General features: G+C 34.2%; 1 protein-coding gene across 1 annotated transcript in view; it reads left to right on the forward strand.

Annotated features, from left to right (window-relative positions):
* Positions 1-7,062: 7,062 nt before the first annotated feature.
* The window catches only part of LOC101899300 (uncharacterized), a 506,597-nt gene continuing 495,283 nt past the window's right edge, over positions 7,063-18,376 (forward strand). Inside the window, exon 1 of the mRNA XM_059131456.1 lies at positions 7,063-8,773. The gene's annotated coding sequence lies outside the window, so the exon portion shown is untranslated. The remainder of the gene's footprint in view (positions 8,774-18,376) is intronic.

The raw sequence follows: 18,376 nt of genomic DNA on the forward strand, positions 1-18,376 counted from the left end.
AATGAGATAGACCCATAGTTCCTTTTGATGATCTGCATAGAATCACATTCTGAGTCGATTTATGCATGACCTACGTCCTTGTAGTCTTCTAAAACAAAGTACTGGTCGCATTTATTGCCCGATCCAGATGATATTTTGCACAAATCATTCCTTTTTTCTAAGGACGAACACTATTGAAATTGGAGATAATCGGTCAAAATTTAGATATATGTAGTTCCCATATATATCTTCGTCCGATTTGCGTTTTATTGTGAACTAAAAGTGTATTATCAGCCTAAATAGTATAGAATTTTGCACATACCAACAAACTAGGCCTGAAAATAAGTATACCAAGTTTAATCGAAATCGGTCTGATATAGCTGTATCTCCCATATATATCGTTCATCCGATTTGTTGTTTTTTTTTTGTCATCCCCCCACTCTGAAACGACGATATTTGGGGAAATTTATGAAATACAGCTCAAAAATAAATTTGCTAAATTTTATCGAGATAGGTTCAGATTTGTATATAGCTCCCATATATATCTTTATCCGATTTGCCTTTTATTGTGCAGTAAACGTGTAATATTAGGCCCAATGGGATAGAATTCGACCAAATTGAGTCTAGAAACAAGTATGTCAAATTTGGTAAAAATCGAAAATAGCAGGTAGTACCTATTACGAACTCCAAATAACAAATATGAAAATTTTTCGGTGTAAAGTGTACTTTTTATGCGATCGATTCCGGTGAACAATGTCGGTAAAATCATCAAAATGCCGAATATAGGGAGGTAATATTATATGGGAGGTAAAGTTATATGTATCAGCATTTTTTTGTCATAGGATGTAGTATCTATTAGGATCCTCAAATTTCAAACTTGAAACATTTCCCGGGAAAAGTGTGACACAAATTATCAATCATCATGGGCAAAAGTTAATTTCGACTTTTATGAATCTCAAATCCAAAAAAAAGAAACGATTAATCGAAATGAAGTTGATTACCCATAAAAAATCTCTCTGAAATGAATGTGAAGGAAGATAACTTGTAGGTATAATCTGCCTAAAGAAGATCTATAGTTTTCAACTAAAAACAATAAATAAAGTTGTTGAATACACTCCACCATTTGGAACGATTTTGGCAATTTTCCAAAAAATAAAATCCTTAAAAAATTCTGTTAAAATCTTAAAAATACCGAATGTAGCCGTTAAATTAGGGTCTATACGTCGATGTGGACCTGCATAGGCAACTTTTGTCATAAGCCATTAAAATATTCAAATTCGAAACTTGAGGTAAAAAATAACTGAATAGTGTAGTTAAAATCATCAGGGCTATACGAAGGCGTGGACCTGCACGGACAATTTTGTGTCATAGGCCGTAGTAACCATTTTGAGCTTCAAATACCAAAAATCAACATAATACCGAATATCGGGTGGTACCGTTATAAGAGGGCTATACGAAGACGTGGACGTAAATAGCCCATTTTCAATACCAAAAGTCCTGCAGATATAATATACATTTGAGTAAACTTTTATGAACCTACTTCATTTTGTTTGAAAGCTAGAGTGATTTCCACAGACGGACGGACATCGCTAAATCGACATAGAATTTTATGCTGATCAAGAATATATATACTTTGTGGGGTTTAAAATGTATATTTCGAGGTGTTACACACGGAATGACAAACTCAATATACCCTCCATACTATGGTGGGGGTATAAAAAATTATATCTATGATTTTCCATTTTTAGAATACCTTTAAGCTCATAAAGACGCAGATGGAATTTTGTTTGTTTGTATTGTTTGTATATAAAGAATATCTACAAATTCTTTTCCCTCTATATACAGAAAATTTGAAAATCTCTTTATGTGAAGGGTTTCTTTTTTACAAAAGATTAAAGAAGATATTCTGCCTGGGAAAAGCACTAAAATCTATAGAAAATTGTTTCTGAATAATACCGTTATCTTTATTATAAACGTAAAATTACCATTAGAAAAGAATCTACTAAAACATTGGAATTATAATTTAAACTAAATAATATTAAAAATGCAGTCTATTCTATCTACCATAAAGAATATTAAAAGCATTTGAATCAACAACATATCATTAACACCTGAAATTCTGTTGATATTCAGAAGTAGACATCAATTTGCATGTCAACACCTCACTTCGTCTCGCACATCAAGTGATCGATCATAAAAAGTGCTGCGTATCATCCGAAACCAAACTTCAAACTAAAATTCGTCACACATCGTTGGCCTTAACAAATGAAAAATTCCAATAAACTTGTAACGGAGGAAAACTATTTCAGACATCTTTTGAATGGCACACACCAAAAACTAATGGAGAGTCGACGCAGCACCAGCATTCTTTAACCGGCACACGCACCATCACAACTCAAACGCACTTGCCAAAAACCACTTGTCAACCGGGGCAGAGAGTGGGATGAACGACACCGACGACAGCAAGCTGTCTAAATGTTTGTTGTTGCTGCTGTTGTTTGGGTTCCACATAAAGTGAAGAAAGAATTTTCTGTTTTCTTTCAATTGAATAGCTTTCTTAAAAATAACTCATTTGTGTCCCTCATTTATGTTTAAGTTTGAACGTTTGTATCTATGTACATATCTACACATGCCTAACATACTTATCATTTATACAATTTGTATGTAAGGGTGTGTGTGTGTGTGTTTATAATAATATTCTTCAGCTACTGTCGACATGACAAAGAAAGTCCCCCAAAAGAAATGCAAAAGAAATAGAGAGAAATGTTTTTATTGAAAAATATGTAAACAAAATGTTATGCTCTCCCTCCCCATGGGCGGGAGAGGGAGAGAATGAAAGAGAGCAAAAGTTTTTCAATCAAAACAGAGAACAATTTACTTGATGCACCGCACAATAGGTTGATTTATATTAAAATACTTGATACACATATATTTATTTCTCAATTAGATCATGTTTAGGTGCAAGATTTTTGAATAACGAACAGAGTCGGTATGGCGGTATAGCCATCTTCATCAATTAAAGTGAATACGAAACAAGACAATTGACATTTTGGATCAAACTGGAAATTTACTAAGAATAAAGTTTAGTTTCATTATACCCTCCACCACATTATTACATTTGTCATTCCCTTTGTAACTCCTCGAAATACTGATGTCAGACCCAATAAAGTATATATATTCTTGATCAGCATAACATTTTAAATCGTTTGCCCATTGTAGTTTTTCACACGTTACCGTTATAATACAATTATAACGGTAACTCCCAATATTCGGTATTTTTATGGTATTAGAAGCATTATAGACTTGAATTACTTCAAATTTCGAATTTGAAGTTCGTAAAGGGTACTACAAACTATGACAGAATATTGTCCATGCTGGTCCACATCTTCGTATAGCTCACATATAACGAAAAGAAATATACCTCCCTTCATTCGGTGTGTTTATGATATTAGAGAGATTATTCACCGGAATTATTTCAAATTTCGTATTTGAAGTTCGGAATCGGTTATACAGCCTATGGAAAAAAATTGTGTATACAGGCCCACGTCTTCGTATAGCCCCCATATAACGATACCTCCCGGTGTACTACAAACTATCCGTGCAGGTCCACGTCTTCGTATAGCCCACATATAACGGAAGGAAATATACCTCCCTTCATTCGGTATTTTTATGATTTTATCGGTATTATTTACCGGAATTGTTTCAAATTTCGTATTTAAAGTTCGGAATCGATACTACAGACAAAAAATTTGCGTATTCAGGTCCAAGACTTTCTATAGCTCCACATCTTCGTATAGCTCACATATAACGAAAAGAAATATACCTCCCTTCATTCGGTGTGTTTATGATATTAGAGAGATTATTCACCGGAATTATTTCAAATTTCGTATTTGAAGTTCGGAATCGGTTATACAGCCTATGGAAAAAAATTGTGTATACAGGCCCACGTCTTCGTATAGCCCCCATATAACGATACCTCCCGGTGTACTACAAACTATCCGTGCAGGTCCACGTCTTCGTATAGCCCACATATAACGGAAGGAAATATACCTCCCTTCATTCGGTATTTTTATGATTTTATCGGTATTATTTACCGGAATTGTTTCAAATTTCGTATTTAAAGTTCGGAATCGATACTACAGACAAAAAATTTGCGTATTCAGGTCCAAGACTTTCTATAGCTCCCATATAACAATACCTCCCGATATTCGGTATATTGATGATATTAACGACATTATTCATCGGAATGGTTCCAAATTTCGTATTTAAAGTTCGTAATGGGTACTACAACCTATGCCAGAAGGCTGTCTTTGCAGGTCCACATCTTCGTATAACTCACATATAGCGAAACGAAATATACCTCCCTTCAATCGGTATTTTAATGATATTAGAGAGATTATTCACCGGAATTTTTTCAAATTTCGTATTTGAAGTTCGGATTCGGTAGTACAGGCTAAGGTAGAAAATTACCTATGTAGGCTCACGTCTTCGTATAGACCCCATATGACGGTACCTCCCGATATTCGGTATTTTGATGATCTTAGGGACATTATTCACCGGAATTGTTTCAAATTTGGTATTTAAAGTTCGTAATGGATAATACGACAGAAAATTGTCCGACAGAAATTTGTCTGTGCAGGTCCACGTTTTGGTATAGCTCCCATATAATGATACTTCCCAATATTAGATATTTTGATGATTTTAGCTACATTATTCACATATTTGTATTCAAGTTTCACATTTGAATATTGTAATGGCTTGTAACAAAACTTGTCTATGTAGGTCCACGTCGTCGTATACATTCGGCTTTATTCGCTATTTTTAAGATTTCAATGGATTTTTTTACGGATTTAATTTTTTTGAAAATTGCCAAATTCGCTCCAAATGGTGGAACGTATTCAAAAGTCGGGCCAGCCGAATTTACAGCTTTTTTACTTGTTTATGTAAAAATTTAATGACAGCACGCATTTCTAATTTTTCCATCATAAAAAAATTGCGGATGCGTCTTTTTTGAACACTTGTTTCTATATGAAGGAGTTGCCAGATCGAAACAAAATCTAACATGTGTTCATAACAGATGGAAGTTTCCAAAAGACTTAACTTTTTTCTGCTTATACCGCGATTTTTGTGCTAGGCTAAGAAGTTTCCGAACAGCCCTCGTATAATAGCTACAGAATTAAAAAAAATCATTTAGAATGGATGTATCTGAGGGCCGCATTATAGTTAAACAAACACAGAAAAGCGTTTGAACTTTGCAGCCAAATATAAAAAACGAGTTTTGGGAAAATGTAGCATTCTCTGACAAATATAATTTTAACATTTTTGGATCAGACGAAAGCGTAAGAGTGTGGCGTTAACCCACAGAATACTGGAAAAACTGTAAAGCATGGAGGAGATGATGTTACGGCATGGGGAGCATATCAGGTTTTGCTGTTGACTGTTCGGTGTTGGCTGTTCGGTATTTATAGAGGGACGATGGAAGCAGTTTATATAAACATTCTGAATGAAAACGGATTTGAACCCCATTGGGAATTTATATGTGTCATAAAGAAAAGTGTATGAGAAATCACACAATAGATGGAATGGGGCCAAATATCCAGAGATTAATAGCCGGTACATTCATTCATTCGGACCAGAATGAATGAAACCGTACGATTTAGTTAAAGCAGTTTGGTCAGAAATACAAATTATTACCTGAGTTTACTTATGCTAAAATACGGAGCTTTAGATGAACTAAAAAATAACATATAAAATCTTTTCATTTAAATTTTAATATTTATGGATATTTTCTTATTAACTGGGATACAATGGAAGATCTTTCAAACCTAAATTAGATGAAAGGGTTTTTTTAAATTATAACAAGTAAAAACGAAGCTAAGACCGACCGGGTCGATCTTTTAATACCCTCCAACTTTTGGAAGTATCTTGAAAAAAATTATATTAAAAAATATCTTTGAAATTATTGGAATATCGGGTGGTACAATTATATGGTGGCTAAAATTTGTGGACAAAGAAGGTGGTGCCTATAGTAAATTCAATATACCAAAATACCGAATGACACAGACCATCAAACTACCGAATATTGGAAGGTACCGTTATATGGAGTCTATACGAAGGTGTGGACCCAATAAGTATTTTTTGTCATAGGTTGTAGTACCAGTTAAGATATTCAGATAAGAAATTTGAAACAATTCCGGTAAAAAATGTCGCTAAAATCAACAGATTTATTAAAAACATCAAACTACCGAATATTGCGAGGTACCGTACGAAGGCGTGGACCTGCATAAGTATTCAAATTCGAAATTTGAAACAAATCCGGTAAAAAGTGTCGCTAAAATCATCCAAATACCGAATATTTGGAGGTACCGTTATATGGAGCTAATAAAAACGTTGACCGACAAGGCCCAACTCAGCCTGCCTCCTGGCAAAATACACGTGTGTGCAAAATTTAGAGTTATATCTCAAGTCGTTCGAAAGATAGCGTGATTACAATAGAAAGACGGACATCGCTAAATCGAATTAACATTTTAAGCTCATCAAGAATATATATACTTTATGTGGTCTGTCATGAGAGTTTTCGAACCTCAGCTAGCATTACTTCACCCACTGTGATTGCCTTCAACTAATCAAAATGCATAGCAATGTTGCCTAGTGATTGTTTTGGCTTCCCCCCTCCAAAAATTCTGTTTACTATTATGGATGTGCATGGCATGTTAGGAAAGTCAATTGGAATATTAGAGAGAGAGCGAGAGCATTAGTGAGAGAAATATGAGCAAGAGTGATGAAGACCAAATGGGGACAATTTGTTTGTGAGTTCTCTTCTCCAAAACGTAACTCTCTTCGTTGTTACTTTTACTCACTTAAAATTGAAGTACCCTCTACTTCGGTAATTTACAAGAAAGACAACAACAACAATAGATGTTTGGAAATTGACTCTTGTTTGACTGGGTGAGCTGGCTGAATTATCAATGGCAAATCAATGAGACACCAATAATACCGTTATACTTGTGCAAAGAAGAAGAACAAGAACAAAACGAGATGAGCTGCCTTGGCGATTGACAACAATATTGTCGTTTAGCGGATTCTGGAGCGTTGGGTGGTTGATTGAGTGGCTGGCTCCTTGCCTGCCGCCTGTCAACAAAATTGAAGCGTGCTAAAGAAAAGCCAATGCTCTCTCTTTCTCTTTAGCTCTCCACCAACAACAACTAACCGCAAGAAAACCTGTAAGAGTTCAACACTAAATTTTAGTATAAAATGCGAACGGAATGTGTGATTAAGTAAAAAAATGGAAAATAATAACAACACAAAAATTTAAACAAAAACTCACGACGTTGCTTATGGCTTGTTCATCGCAACTAAACACAACAAAGCAAAGACAACAAAAATCAAATAAAACAATATTTTGTTGATACTCCTGAGCGGTGGAACACCGCTGCTGACTTTGCTTGTCAATTCCGCTGTGGTTGTTGTTGCAGTTTCGTTGGCGCTCTACCCGATATTGTGCTGGCTGGCTGTGTGTTTGCTTTGCTATCTGACCGCTGAGTTAGCTGCTGCTGCTCTACCCAGCCAACAAACAGTTCACCACGAAACTTTGTAGACAGAGGAAGACGGTTACGGCTGTCACGAGTTTTTTTGTGTGTTGTGCGCGTTGTTTTTTCCCCCAAAACATTCGTACATTCGTCGTTCGTTGCGATTCGATTGAATTTAGTTTTGGTGTGTGTTTTGTTGGGCCAAAGTGCTTGGGCCCCCAATGTGAATTGGAATACTGAGAAAGAAAAAAGAATCAGACAATAATAACTAAAATTTAAATGGTGTTAAATGTTATTATTGTTGTTGCGGATTGAATTAAAATTGATTTATATGAAATCTGTTCAGTGTTAATTGTGTTATGTGAGATTGTCATTTGGCTTAAGTTTCACCGCTAAACAACGTTTGTTTTTGTGCGCGAGAGCGTAAAATCTACCAAAAGAGTGGGAGAGAGAGAGAGAGAGATAGTGAGACGAAAATTAAGGGAAAAATTCTAATTTTTGCATTGACGAAATTTTCGGTGTTCCTTTTTGTTTTTTTTTTTTGCTTCGCAATTTTTTACAGCCCGAGCTGTGTAACGTTCGTTAGTTCGATTGCGCGTATTTGCTGTCAAGGCAATTCGTTAGCCAAAGGGGCGGCAAGAAAATACATAGTATGTCGATGTGAAAAGCGAAAAATTCAGTTTTAACCCTCCTTTTCGAAAAAATAGTAAACCAAGAAATAAAAAACCTTCTTGGTAAAGAAAACCCCAATACAAATTGGGAAAATCACTGAGTTTTGCTTATCCGTCAGTCGTTTGTTATTGTTTTGTCTTATCGTCAGCAAGTGGGGTGGTACTGCTGTAAGTAAACTTCTGCGCCAACCACCCACTCACCCCTCAACCGTTCGCAAAAACGGCAAACGTCAAACGTCAAATAGCAAAGTGTGAAAAACAAAAACAAATAATTTCCAAAATAGAAACGAAACGAAAGAGCAAATCAAAACAACAACGAAAATAAAAATATTTAATTTTCAAAATAATACCCAAAGAAAATATCAATAAATAATATCACGAAAAAATCCAATAAAATAAAAAGGAAAAATTCCCATTAATCAAGGAAAGTAAAAATAATAATTTCCATCAAAGAAAGATAAAAGTGTGTGTTTGTTACAGTGCAAGAAAACAAAAATTCTCTGAAAAAAAAGTTGTAACAAAAATCCAAAATCATTATTCTCCAAAGGAAAACAGTAGAATTGCCGCATCATCACACACACACAGGAAAAACAGGTAAAATTTTCCAAAGAAATTTTAACCTACATTCTTTTCCCATACCAAAACTAAAACAACAACAAAATTCTACGCATTAGGGAAGTGACTTTACAATTTGTCGATGGATTTTGAACTCATCATTTCATTGTAGTTAAAACTCCGATTTAGTTTTCTTTCATTAAAATTGACTTTATCATCATCGTATAAATGGTTGGCTGGCTAGCTGCCTTGAAAGGCCTCATGACTTTACTTGATGATAATTTTTGTTGTTTGTTTGTTGTTTTTGTATTTTTTACAATTATGATATGAAGAGTTTAGTAGAAAATGTCAGATATTTTAATTTTTTTACTGAGGTAGATTTCCCCTTATTAGGGGAGACTGGCCTAGGTTCCCAGATATTGGACCCAAAAGTCCGGATTGACCAGGTTCCACTGAATCAATGTAATTTAGGTGTCATTGAGAGCTTTTGAACAGACCTTTTCAACAAGGGTTATATACACGGTTCGATATTGTGGACCCAGTTTATCGCAAAACTAGCAAGTGCCCGATGCTCCTTTCACTTTTTTTAAGATTCATTCCAAGAGTTCGTGTTAAGCCTTTTTATACCCTCCATCATTCTATGGAGGGTATATTAACTTTGTCATTCCGTTTGTAACTCATCGGTATATCCATAATATACCCTACAAAGTATATACATTCTGGATCAGCGTAAAATTCTAAGACGATCTTGCGATGTCCGTCTTTCTGTCTGTCCGTCCGTCTATTGTAATCACGCTATCTATCGAACGAATTGAGATAGAAGGCTAAAAGTTTGCATACATGCATAGTTTACCTGTAGGCAGGTTAAGTTAGCAAATGGCCCATGTCGGTTCACGTTTTCGTATATCCCCCACATAACGGTACCTCCCGATATTCGGTATTTTCATGATTTTAGCGACATTATTTATTGAATTTCGTATTTGAAGTTCGTAATGGGACTACAGCCTATGACAAACATTTTTATATGCAGGTCCAAGTCTTCGTATAGCCCCCATATAACGATATGCGGTATTTTGACGATTTCAGCAACATTTTTCTCCGTAATCGTTTCAAAATTCGTATTGAAAGATCTTAATGGGTTCTACAACTTATGGCAAAAAATTGTATGCAGTTCCATGTTTTCGTATGGCCTCCATATGACGGTACCTCACAATACTCCATATTTTCATGATTTTATTAATCACGGTGATTGTAACAAATTTCGTATTTGAAGTTCGTAATGGTCACTATAGGTTATGACAAAAAAATCGTATGCAGGATATTATTCAAGTTTTTCCTTTTTCGGGAAGAATAATGGCAAATTTTACCTTTTACACGAAAAAGTCTACAAAACTTTCAGATTAAAGTTTACGAGGATGATATTTATGAAACACAATTGCACAACGGATCCACATTCATTTTTCTATCCAAAACCGTTTTAAGGTCTCCAAATATTTTAACCCTAAAAACCAACAGTGAACTCAATATCAAATTTGAGGATTTCAGCTCTATTTCTTCGCACAATACCTAATTTAGTACTTTCCGAATAATTATTGTACAGATTTCCAAAACCACCTCCAAATCTCAATTCCATATATAAACAAAGACACAAAATCAAATTTTAGTATTCCAGACCTATCCCTTCTCTCCATTACTAAATTTAGTACCATTTTCCAAACTGACGCCTTTCAAAACCACCGCCAAATCTCAAACGCAGATACCACCCGCAAGGTAAATATCCAATTTCAGAATTGTAATTGTGTTCCTTCACCCAATACCAAATATAGTACCATTTCGTATTTTTCGTACAATTATGGTACAGATTTCTGAAACCACCTCCATATGTCCACCTTCATATACAGAACTTACTTTCAAACCTCATTCCAATTTTTTTTTCACGGATTTGTCTAAAAATTGATATTTGTTGGTCATAATGGGTTCTAACTCCGGTGGCGAAACATTGTATGTATGGGTCCATGTTTTGGTATAGCCCCATATAACGGTACCTCGCGATTTTCGGTATTTTGATGATTTTTTCGGTATTTTTGATGATTATAGTCTTACAGACATAAGCCATACTATTTCGATAAGTATTTATACCCTACACCACAAGGTGGTCAGGGTATTATGTCTTTGTGCATTTGTTTGTAACAGGCAAAAGGAAACGAAATAGACCCATAGTTCCTTTTGACGATCTGCATAGAATTACATTCTGAGTCGATTTAGGCATGTCCGTCCCTCCCTCCGTCTGTCCTTTTTTGTAAACAAAGTACAGTTCGCATTTATTACCCTATCCAGATGAAATTTTGCACAAAACATTTGTTTGGCCCAAGGACGAACTCTATTGAAATTTCAAAATTTAGATATAGCTCTCATATATATCTTCCTCCGAATTGCTTTCAATTGTGCAGCAAACGTGTAATGTCAGCCCGAATAGTATGGAATTTCGCACATACAACCAAATTAGGCCTGAAAATAAGTATGCCAAATTTAATCGAAATCGGTTCAGATATAGCTATAGCTCCCATATATATTGTTCATCCGATTTGTTATTTTTGTCCTCCGCAGCCGTAATATGCACCCTGTAACAAAAATATTTGGGGAAATATATCAAATACAGCTCAGAAATACATTTGCTAAATTTTATCGAGATCGGTTCAGATTTGGATATAGCTCCCATATATAACTTCGTCCGAATTACCTTTTATTGTGCACCAAACATCTAATATTCGTCCAAATGGGATGGAATTTGACACTTAGAAATTGGTACTTGAGTCTAGAAACTAGTATGTCAACTTTGGTGAAGATCGGTTCAGATATAGCTATACATACTGTTCATCCGATTTGTTATATTTGTAACCCACAGCTGTAGTATACACTCCGTAACGACGATATTCAGGAAAATATATGAAATACAGGTCGCAAATATCTTTGCCAAATTTTATTGAAATCAGTTTCGATTTGGATATAGCTCCCATATATATCTTTATCCGATTTCAAATTAATTGTGCACCAAATGGGCAATACAAGTCCGAATTCAAAAGATACAAATGCTTCGGCATATTTAGTCCTTTGAACTTTAAATTCAAATTATAATCATGGAGTTTGTGATTGCGTTCTCCCATAAAATCTTTAAATTTTAATTGTTATGCGGAGCTCTACTAAATTAGCAAAGTGGTGTAGGGTATCATAAAGCCCGGCCCGACTTTAATACTTTCTTTACTGGTTTTAATTCTGGTAGATTCTGATGTTTAATAAATGCGGACAAAGTCTCGCTTATAGAACTCTTCTGTAATCATAGTCAAAGGCATTGTAGATAAAGGTAGGAGAGGACAGAGTAAAAATATGGCAAAAAATATGGAAAATACCTCTGTTGTTATGATTTAAACTGTATTGTGGCTGTAATCGACCAGAGTTTGGAAGTCCCAAGATATGCCATGTATAAACCCAATCTGCCTTAGGAATACAAATTTCCCATGTAAAATATGCCCTTATATTTAATTCTGCCTGAAGTTACTTTATATATTGTGCCAGTTTCATCTTAGAGCTTCTTTCGGTTAGGAAACTTGCCACTACCCTCTACTTAGTCCAACGAATTACAATATCTTATTCACCTAGGTGTTAAATGCGATTGAGAATTGTTTCCTAACATTTTAACATTATTGTGTAGGGTGCAATCTATTCGACCCGGATTATAATACTATGCCTCATCGGCAAAGTGTAGACCACTTGTTCGAAGTAATAATTTTACTGGGCGTTTGTGTGAGAGCGTCCGTCCGTGCACTTGCATTTTCGGGTGTCTTTCATAATTTATTACAATATAAAAATAATATTCTCAATTTAAAATATCATGGCCTCATCCCCCAAATCTCTTTAAATGAAATTGCTTACTTGTGTTTTGTTTTCCTCCCCTCTTCAACAACATCTTTATTCCTCTATTCTTTTAATGCAACAGAATGTATAAAATGTTCTCTGCTATTACTATATTTCTCCTCTCTTTCTCTCTCTCGCTCTTTACCTCTCTTTGTCACAGAGAACACACACTTGCCTTACAGCTGTAAGGCTTACATCCCAAAGATACAAGTGTTATTATGAGAAGTTATTGTTGTCTTATCACACTGATTACGGTGATAGTATCTTTGTAGTCGTCTTTGTTGAGTATATGAAATTTCAGAGCATCATACTATTCCTCTATTTAAATTTTTACGTCGTATATTTCTCTCTCTATCATTCAGAACAATTTTAAAATATTTTTTTTTCATTTTGTCTTGTTCTTGAAAGTTCTTATCATCTTAATAATAATAATGATAATATATATTTTTTTGAAATTAAAAGTTGTTGTTGCCTTCCTTTGTATTGTTGCTTTTCTTTCCCAAGAAGAAAAGTCAAACCTCGATGAACCTTAGCCTTTAGATGCCTATTCTCTTTTTGTTGGTAGCTTAATAAAATCACAATTGTTTTGTGTTCTTTGCGACAAACAACGTTTCGTAGTTCTCATTTTTAATGTCTTCTTCGAAAATTGTTGAATACCAGTTTTAAGGGCCAAGAACTAGTAGACTTTTTGGCATGGTTCGCAGATTTGGCTTGCGCGTTTTGACAATTTTACTGTTACCCCAAAAACGGATGTAGAGATTATGTACAGAAGATCATAGAATACAATTGTTTATGGTCTGGAATGTTAAAGATCGTTATAAAAATGGAAAATATTTGGGAGCGGTGTGAGCTGGATAACTTATTAAAAGAAAACAGATAAAAAAAGTATCAGTCGGTTTCGGCGAAAGATGTAAACCCTCACCCTGAAAGAGACATTTATTAAAATGTTTTATGATTATTCAAAAGGTTGACCCTTTATAGAGGAGGTACCGAAAAAGTGGGCCCAATATTGTCAATTTCCATCTATATCGACCACTTCCTTCACTTTGTATGAGATACGTGTGTAAACATTTCTTTTGAAAAAGCCGTGGAGGAAAGGGGATTGGGGGGGTGGTGTACCACATACAGTTTGAGATGAAAAAATTGCAATCAACTTCAGCCTGCTATAATTTCAAAGCCACTCATCCGACAGCTGTTAAAATCGTTAGAGCACTCCAGCATTTAAATGTGAATAAATCCTTTGTGTCTCGTACCATCGCTCGTTACCGTGATACTGGTAGTGTAGCCCAACGTCTAGGAAGTGGATGGAAGAAAACAGCAGACATGGTTCGAAAAGTAAAGCAGTGACTTGATCGAAACCCGCGTCACAGTGGCCGAAAACATATGGCAATATTCCATTCCGCAAATTTTGAAAAATGAGCTCGGGGTTGAGCCATTGAAATTTCAAAAAAGTGCAAGAACTTACACCGCAACATAAAGAAAATAGACTCGAAAGAGCAAAAGAGTTGCTTCGCTTGGCCGAAAGTGGTGAACTGCCGCATTTGGTATTCTCCGATGAAAAAACATTCGTTGTCCAGCAGTATGTAAACAAACAAAATGATCGTGTTTATTTGCCAAAGGGGTCAGCTGAAAATGTGCACCTTTGGTTGGCCACCAGAACTCAAGCGCCGGCCATGGTGATGGTGTGGGCCGCCATAACAGCCAATGGTCGTACCTTAGCATCAGAATAAATGCCGAATATTATCGCGAAAATATTCTGGAAAGTGTCTATCGCCTCAAGCATTCGCCAGGAATGGGCAAAATACCGCAGAGCAACACTCGGGCAAGGTGTGACGGTCTCATTGGACGATTGAAGGCCATGATTCGTGCCAAAGGTGACCAATTCGCACAAATCTAAACTTATTCTAAAATTTGATGCTATTTCCGACATTTTTTGCTTTTTGAGACACACAAAGTTTTAAACAAATTACTGACTTGTTTCGCATGTTATGATCCTGCTTGTTATCCCCTTTGGAGGAGGTATCACAAAGAGTGGGCGAATAAATCCCATATTCACATAAGATTTTCTGCTGGGATGTGCCAATTTTCAGAGTAATTATACCAACATTTTTACCAGTTGTGGGCGAGGTACCAGAAGTGATGCGATCTCTATCATCTCAAGGTCTTTGTTGGTAAAACTATTGTGATGTGCCAAATTTGAAAAGAATCGAATGTTCATTTTCCATTTTGTGACAGTTATAAGTGTTCGAAATGTTTCTCTTTGTGTGGAGGTTCCAGAAGGAGCAGCCCTATCTACACAATACACATATCAGACCTGGAGTTGGTAGAAAGAATTGAAATATGGCAAATTTGAAGTTAATCGGACTATTATTTTTATATTTTTTTAGTCTTGGGATTATTCAAAACTTTGACTCTTTGTGGGGACGCATCTAAAGGAGTGGTCCGATCTAAGCCATGTTCGCACAAGATTTTATGTTGGTAGAAAATTGGGATGTTCCAAGTTTGAAATGAATCGAATGTTCATTTTGAATTTTGTGAATGTTATAGGTATTTAAATTGTTGATCCCTTGTGGGGAGGTGCCAAAAAGAGGGGTCCGATCCACACAATATACATATCAGACCTACAGCTGGTAGATTTGCAGAATTTGAAGACAATTTAGCCCTTTGCGGGAGATGTACCAAACGGAGTGGACCGATATTCCACATTTTTACAATGTTGCAAATATTAGCATTAGCGGATGATCTTTTCCCTTTCTATAACATCATTTTCATACCCTCCAGGGAGGGTATATTATGTTTGTCATTCCATTTGTAACACCTCGAAATATATATTTTAGACCACACAAAGTATATATATTCTTGATCAGCATAAAATTCTATGTCGATTTAACGATGTCCGTCCGTCTGTTGAAATCACTCTAGCTTCCGAACGAAATGAAGTAGGTCGATAACAATTTTGTCAAATGTATGTCGGCAGGACTTTTGGTATTGAAAATGGGTCATTTAGGCCCACGTTTTGGTATAGCCCCCATATAATGGTACCTCCCTTTTTTCGGTATTTTGGTGATTTAAGCGGTATTATTCACCGGAATTGGTATATGAAGTTCGTAATGGATACTACACCCTATGGCAGAAAATTGTCTGTGCAAGTCTACTTCTTTGTGAAGGCCACACTTATCGGAACCTCCCGATATACGATATTTCGATGATTTTAGCGACGTTATTCACCGGAATTTTTTCAAATTTTATATTTGAAGTTCGTAATGGATACTACAGTTTGATAATAATATTACGATGTACTAAATTTGAAACAAATCAGAACTCTCTTTGAGAGTTATCGTGCGCACCAACCAGCCAGACAGAGGGACGGATAGACCTAGATCGAATCCAAATTTCCTGAAACGGATTTGGTTCAAAGAGAGCTAAGTTCTAAGACCGTAATTTCGGTAAGGCAGCTGTTTTCCCCCCTGTGGCTAAATGGCTGAGTTTATAATATTCCCCTATTAAGTTCGTAAAGGGGTCATATCGGTTCACGTTTTCGTAAAGCCCCCATATTACGGTAACTTCCAATATTCGGCATTTTGGTGATTTTGGAGACATTATTTACCGGAATTGTTTTAAATTTCGTATTTAAAGTTCGCAATAGGTACTACAACCAATGACAAAAAATGACTTGGTACTGCCCCGATATAACGGTTAAAAACGACATTTTTTTTTTTAAATTATCAAGTTCTTTCCATATGGTGGAGGGTATTTAAAGTTTGGTCCGCACAAACATAGGTGCTTTTTTAACATTCATATTCTTATTGAATTCCCTGTTATGTAAACTTAATTCTTTTTTTATACCAACAGACATTCTGTCCGACATTTAGTTTTATATGTCATAAATCAAGGTTAGCTCGACTATGTGCATGTCGTGCATGTAGAACCTTAACCACTCCTCAAACTAACGGCCGGTTGTAAATAAACAACAAATACAAAGCCAAAACAAGAAACTCCAATATGAAGTTGAAACCTGATTTTGTTTTTTTTTGGTTTTGCATTTTTAGCCATAACACAAACAAAAACATTTAACTTTATAACATTTCCGTAATGTTTATAAGCCGCTGTCAGCTAGATAGCCTGCCATATTTTCGGGGAAGGGTTTCTGCTGCAAATATTGGTGTTTTGCATGTAAATTGTCACTAAACCAGTTTGGGTTGTTTGCTGAATATATCAGGAATTAAAAAAATGTTTGAATAGTTTCCATATAAATGATAAGTTTTCATATAAATTCTGAACAATGGGTATCCACATAAAATCTGAACAATGGGTATCGTATGAATGTATGATATAAGCGGGACATATCCACTTTAGAGGAATCATCAACAATCTAAAGGTATTAAGGAAGTCAATCTTTTTTATAATCGTTCCTAACTGTAATTCAAAGTGTTTGAGAATGTGACATCTGACAATTTCGATTTGAGCTATATTTCAACTTGATTGTTTAAGTCTGGAATATTTCTTTTTTGGTCGTGTGACATTCTAGGATTTCAATGTCAGAATTGTATTGCAACATTGTTTATTTTGCTTTAAATATAACAGATGTGTATAGATAAGCATTTTTTTTATTTATTTAATAACAAGTTTCTATGAAATGCAAAAGTATTAATCTATGCATTTTATAGCTGCATTGAACCTGAAATATTTCCAATTATTGCTGATTATAAATTAGGTATTTTATTAATGTTGCCAACAGAAAATGCTTTTGAAAAGTGCAATGCTCATGAATTTTAATTAAAAAAAAAGATAAGAAATATTGAAAAACTTGTTGAGAAAATTAGGAGCATTAAACTTCATTGGTTCTCCTGTTGATTGTGTATTAACAAACCAAACAGTGAGAAATATGGCAATAACTTTTAGCATTTTAATCTATTGCTGTAACTAATATTAAACTAATATTAAAAATAAAATAAAACGGTTCAGTCTGTATACTATCAGACTTTGATCAATCCGAAAGATATATTATATTATATTATATTATATTATATTATATTATATTATATTATATTATATTATATTATATTATATTATATTATATTATATTATATTATATTATATTATATTATATTATATTATATTATATTATATTATATTATATTATATTATATTATATTATATTATATTATATTATATTATATTATATTATTATATTATATTATATTATATTATATTATATTATATTATATTATATTATATTATATTATATTATATTATATTATATTATATTATATTATATTATATTATATTATATTATATTATATTATATTATATTATATTATATTATATTATTATATTATATTATATTGTATTATATTATACTATATTATATTATATTATATAATATTATATAATATATTATATTATATATATTATATAATATAATATATTATATTATATTATATTATATTATATTATACTAGCTGAACCCGGTGCGCTTCGCTACCCCTTTTGATTTTATATGCATTCAAAATTTTATTTACGAATATATGTTGGATAAAGAAAAATAAATTTAAAAATTAAAAAAAAAAAAAAAAATATTGCACTAATTTAATGCGTTAATAATCAAAATCATTACAAAAGCAGTAACATGACATGCATACACGAAGGGTTTGTCCTTTGGATTTATTTATTTCATAGCAAATACCAAACGGGCAGGAAACTGCAATTTTTTTAAGTAGAGTGGCATTT

This window comes from Musca domestica, unplaced genomic scaffold, assembly GCF_030504385.1.
Source record: "Musca domestica strain aabys unplaced genomic scaffold, Musca_domestica.polishedcontigs.V.1.1 89, whole genome shotgun sequence".
Taxonomy (NCBI): domain Eukaryota; kingdom Metazoa; phylum Arthropoda; class Insecta; order Diptera; family Muscidae; genus Musca; species Musca domestica.